Source organism: Saccopteryx bilineata, chromosome 5 (assembly GCF_036850765.1).
Source record: "Saccopteryx bilineata isolate mSacBil1 chromosome 5, mSacBil1_pri_phased_curated, whole genome shotgun sequence".
In the NCBI taxonomy this organism is placed as follows: Eukaryota; Metazoa; Chordata; class Mammalia; order Chiroptera; family Emballonuridae; genus Saccopteryx; species Saccopteryx bilineata.
The window spans coordinates 150,447,207-150,453,281 of NC_089494.1; positions in this window are offsets into that span (position 1 = coordinate 150,447,207).

Here is a 6,075-nt window from a genome sequence, read left to right on the forward strand (position 1 = left end):
GACATGGAAAGAACTAAAGTGTCCCTCAATAGAGGATTGGATAAAGAAAATGTGGTATATATACAATGGAATACTACTCAGCCTTAAGAAATGATGATATATTACCACTTATGACAACATGGATGGACCTTGACAAGTGTCCTTTTCTAATGGAGTTTCAAAGAGGGTGCCTATATTATGGTTTTGATAAAGATTCTACTCTCTAGGAGACTGTGTTCTAATGGGAGAGATAAAACATAAATACAAATCAAATAAATAATATATAACAAAGATAAATCTAAGTGCCATATAAGTAACAAAACAGGACAAGAAAAAGAGAATGAGAACAGAGCAGCCATTCTAGAAAGATTAGTCAAGAAGGCTTCTCTGAGGAAGTAACACTAGAACAGAGACCCAAAATAATTGGGATGAGTTGTGTAGCAATCTGAGGGATGCCATTTCATGCCAAGCATGCAAGTAGAAGTGAGTTGAGTGTTTTCAAACCAAGATCTTCAGAAAACTAGGATAAAGAATGACAGGAAAGGTAAGAGAGAATGGCACAGTTCAAACCTTGTCAGGGCACTGGAACCATGGAAAGGCATTTGAAACTTATTCTGAATTTGATGGTAAAACAAAGAGCTTTAGTCAGAAAAAGTGACAGGATCTGATCAGCATTTTTAAAATTTCAGACTTTGGCGAACTGAATGTAGAAGGCAAAAGGCAGGCAGATCAGATAGAGGCTATAGCTGAAGTCACGGATGATGGCCATTTGAACTAGGGAGGAGTCTTGAAGGTAAGAAATGATTGAAGTCTGCACGTATGCTTACAACAGAGTTTCAATAACAAATAGATGGTACACCCAAATCTGGATAATTTAAGAACCTACTAAAAATTAGATACTTACAGAGCTGTGTTTGTAAGGGCTTGTGTTTTACCTTCACTTTGATCACACTTTGATAAATACCTTTGTATATTAAATTCTACTAAATTACTGAGTTTGAATTTACTTTCTATTTCCTGCCAAGCTCTGATGGATATGATACTGAATCCCCAGCAAAATCTGGTACATTATAGGTTTCTAATAACTATTTGATGAATGAATGAATGAATGAATGAATGAATGAATCTGAAGAAAAGTTTGTGGTAAGAATAAAACAAATATAATTTGCCACAATACTTGGCACATAGTAGTCTCTCAAACTGTTTTAGCTTTTCATTGTTAAAACTATTTCTCCCAGACTTTTCATTCATCCACTTAAAAATTTATCAAGCAGGAAGCATAATGTGAGTCATGGGGAAAGATAGGGATAAACATACAATCCTGCCCTCAAATAGCTTATACTACTTGAGGCCCTGTTGTGAAATATGATTGCTATTTTTATTATGATAGGATTATGTGCAGAAGGCTGTGGATGTAGGGAGATTAATTCCCATATCCTGAGGTGCCATGGAGCGTTATCAGGGAAGGATTCAAAGAAGTGACATCAATGATGGGTCTTAAAAGTTAAGTAGAAATTAACCACTTCGTCAAAGGAATAAATGGCCAGGGTGAAGTGAGATATGTGAGGAGCTAGACAGAAAACTTTTTTTAGTAAAGAAAACAAATGTGCAGAAACAAAGAGTGAGATGACAGGAGCTATTCTGGGGATTCTAGTCGGGTTTTGTTTGGAACATTGGCTAGACTCGTGAGAAGTGAATTGAGAAAGGTAGTCTGTCACCTGGTTATTAAAGGCCTTAGAGTCTTCATTAAACATCTGCGGTTTATCCACTTGTATTAAAAAGTCTTTAAAAGACTTTAAGCCGAGAAACATACTATACTGTTAGGACAAAATAGGATTAGGGTGAAGTAAGACTTAAGAAAACTGCTGTAGTAATCCAGATAAAAAATGATGAAGGCCTAAACTAGAAAATTTGTAATGAGAATGGAGCCGAAAGAAAGAATCTTACAGAATAGATGAGGAAAATGGCAAAATCTCTAAAATCTAATTAAAAAAATTCATAACAAGCCCTGAATCATTTTCCAGCCCTTAACACTTTCAGTAAATACTTCACCTTTAAAAATATATCATATAAGTTTAATGCATAGTTTACCAATTGGTGGATTATAAGAAATTATATAAATAGCTTGTTAAGACTTTAAGAATGGTTGGTGCAGAGTGAAATAAGTAAATCAGAAAAAACTAAGAACTATATGAATCCATACATAGATGGAACATCAAAATGAGACTCAGAGACATGAACAAGAATGTGTTGGTAACGGGGGTGGGGAGGGGGGTGGGGAGGAAACGAGAAAGGAGAGAGAAGGGGTGGGGGAGGGGAGGGGCACAAAGAAAACCAGATAGAAGGTGATGGAAGACAATTTGACTGGGTGAGGGGTATACAGCATTATCAAATGTCAAAATAATCTGGAGATGTTTTCTCTGAACATATGTACCTTGATTTACCAATGTCACTGCATTAAAATTAATTAAAATAAGATTTAAAAAAGAATGGTTGGTGCCATTTGATTGCTTTTAAGTCACACCAAGTTTCATCCACTTTTAAGATTAGCCCTAGGGAAGGTCTTGGCTGGATTAGGATAATGACTGTTGGTATGATACAATTAAATATTTTTTTAATGTCTAAGAGGTCTTAAACTTCCTTTTCACTTGGTGGTTACATAGAGCTATTGAAATGAATAATTTTTTTTCCCATCTGTATTAAGCTACTACCTTCATGTGGAAACAATGGGATGTATAACATACATTAGACAGATTGGTTCTCATAGTGAGAATTAGTGGTTACTGATCATTCATTTGTTGGATTCTAAATGCCTTCAGGTATTTCTACATGAGAGTGGCATTTCTCTTACCAATTTATTTTTTAAGTTGAAGTATGCAAAACATCAGTTTTTCATTTTCCGGAGTGATGGTTGGAAAACTGGACAGTTATCATTGTTTCCTAAAATCCTCTCAGAGTTTCTAAGGTATAAAATACCTTTTCAGTTCACAGAATTTGATTGGTTGAATCTATCATTCTAGGTATGTTTTAGAGTGATTCTACTGGGTGTCCTTTTATTCCTCCAGAACTTGAGTGACTCAATCACTCCACTGAGACACGAGGTCCTACATTTCATCCTGGCTCTGTTGTTGTGGTTATTCTTAGGCAGGGATAGGCAGCTAGATCATACTCACCTAGATATTCATTTTGTGGTTTGGTTACTAAGTGTATGTGAAGTAGAGATAAAAATATTAGGCAAATTTTAAGAACGCTTGTAAACAATGATTACCCACTTCCTTGTGCCTTTTTAGAAAAAAAGCTGAATGCTTTTTGAGATATAAGGTTTCTATATCATCATTTTGACATTTTTTTGAAAGTACCTTCTATGTGGTAAATTTTAAACAAATTATGAATAACTATAAACATTTACAACTCATAATGCACATTTATATTTTAATTCTTCAGAGTTAATTAGATCTACCATTAACTGGAAGATTTTAATGATTTAAAAATTATAAGAACTATCACTGTTGATGTTATAATGTTCAGCATGAGTCCTTTTTTTTCTGATTCTATTGTTCAGGACAAAATAGATGTGATCTTTCAGAGTTTTTAGTGGAATTTTTTCTTTTCAACTCTAAATTTCTTTCATCTCCCTTTCTACTCTTATATGCCACCTTCCAACAAATATCTCCCTCATATTTTAGCTGAAATTATCCATTTTTTCTGAAAAAAAGACTATATAATTATAGTTGAAGTGAAAAATGCTAACATCTTTACATATTAACATGTTAAATTAAGTGCATGCTAAATATACTGCTCATAAAAATTAGGGGATATATGTGACATCATGGAAATGGCGCCGTGAGCAGCGCGTCCGACAGATCTCCCCAAAATCTCAACAAATTTATCAACTAGAAACAGAGAAATTTATCCTCGGAGCATTCCGGAGTTCAACACACACTGAAAGCAAAAGGACTGTTGCTGAGGAGAGAGTACACCTGTGGTGAGCCAAACCACACGTGCAGCTGCCCGCCCACACTTGGGGACGGCAGCCTGGGTGCTGGCTGCCGCCCCAGCATACCCTGAAAAACCGCGCGCGCCCCGTGCCACGGTCCCCAACCACTGGCGTGCGGAGAAACCCCGCGCGCGCCCCGTGCCGAGGTCCCCGTCCACTGGCGTGCTGAGAAACCGCGCTCGCGCCCCGTGCCGCGGTCCTCGGACACCGGCGTGTGGAGAAACCCGCGCGCGCCCCGTGCCACGGTCCTCGTCCACTGGCGTGCTGAGAAACCGCGCGCGCCCCCCCCCCCCAGCTGCAGTCCGGGAGGGGCGACAAGGCTATCTTTCCTAGTCAGGAGATTCTCTCCGTGGGCGGGGCACCTCACCCAGCCATTCAAGCTAACAATCAAGCGCTGGGGGGAGGGGCGCGCAGACAGCCTGAAATACTTTCTGGAGCACAGCTGTGGATCCAATCACTGAAATTAGCTTAACCCACGAAATCTACGCACCCACGGGGCTCTAATTGATAAGATCTCTCCCAGTTCAGTGATCCAAGACAAGAGGCGTGATATTTTTCAGTGCCTTTTGCTAAAGGGGCGGGGGCAACTTCTGATTGACAGAGCCTCCATATTCAGGGATATACCTAACAAGAGGGACTTGGCAGATATTAAGATCCATAAAGCAAACAGCGACTAGTGCTTCTTCTTCCCAGCCAAAACAGGCTACCAAGTGTGGAAAGCCTGGGTTGAGTGGTCCAACTGAATGATAGGCGCTGAACAGTCACCTTGACAACAATTGACTCCCAGCCCCACCTGATTACGCTGGAGGCTCTGACTGCAAGAGCCTTACCCAGACAGAGCCTTGCGGTGAGTGAGGATAGAGTGGGGATTTCCCAGCTCTTTGAGCCTCTTACTCCCCAGGCAGAAGCAGTGGCAGCCTCATAGCTGGATCACCAGGCTGCTAATTCAGGAAGGGGAGACTAGGAAAGAGACTTCAGAAAAGCAAACTCTCTCATTGTTGGACTTTGCAAATGCCAACAAGCCTTGACTACCAGCGAGACTAAAGCCAATTATATGACATTGCCATAGAATACCATCAACTGCAAATTCCTACCTAAGAGTGACACAGGGGCAGAACCTGGGGTACAGAGTCACCGACCAGGAAGAGGGGGAGAAAAGAAAAAAGGAAGAAGTTAACCTCTCAAAATCAAGAAAAATCCACAGACTTTATAACTTGTTCCACTAATTCTTTGTTGTTGTTGTTTCTTTCTTCTATCTTATTGCCTTTATTATTATTTCTATTTCTTCCACCTCAGTCCTTTTACTCTCTGCCCATCTTATGCTACCCTTTTCTTGAACTACACTACCCATGAGTGTTACATTTTATTTCTTTTCTTCATCCTAACTCTCCTTTAGGGTTACACTCCAAAACCCTTAACTCTCACTCTCTCCCCTTTTGTTTTTTTTTTCCTTTCCTTTTTTTTCTTCTTTCGTTTATCTCTTACTCTTATTTTTTCCTTTCTATTCATTTCTTCTTTTCTCCTTTTACTTTTCCTCCCACTTAAGCCTCAATCACGAACAAATTATTTAATTTGGGACTCAAGTTTTTGTGGGGTTTTTTTTGTTGTTGTTGTTCTTTTTTTTTCTTCTGCTTTTGTTCTTGGTTTTCCTCTATTTGTTTGTTTTTGTGGCATTTTGGGCACTTTTTACATTGCTTTTTAACTCACTAGCATTCCTCCCAACCCAAAGTCTCCATTGTATTTAGTCTTTGCTCCACTTAATACAACAGATTTTTACTTATTATTTTTATTTTTTTATTTTTTAATTATTGTTTTTTCTCTCCTTTTTTCTGTTTCCCTCTCATCCCTCTCATTATATCTCTTAGTCGACCATCACTTACAAGCAAATCATTTTATGCTTGTCTAAGATTTTCTCCCCCCCCCTTTTTTTTTGTATTTAGTACGTCCCTACTCCCTTTTTTGCCCCTTGAACTCTTCACCCCAAATTAGGCCCTCCATTATAGGCAGTTTTTGTTCCATTTAGCATAATATAAGTCACAGGTCACCACGATATTTCCCTAAGGAGGTGAGAGGAGGGGAAGAGAAGAAAGAAAAAAGGG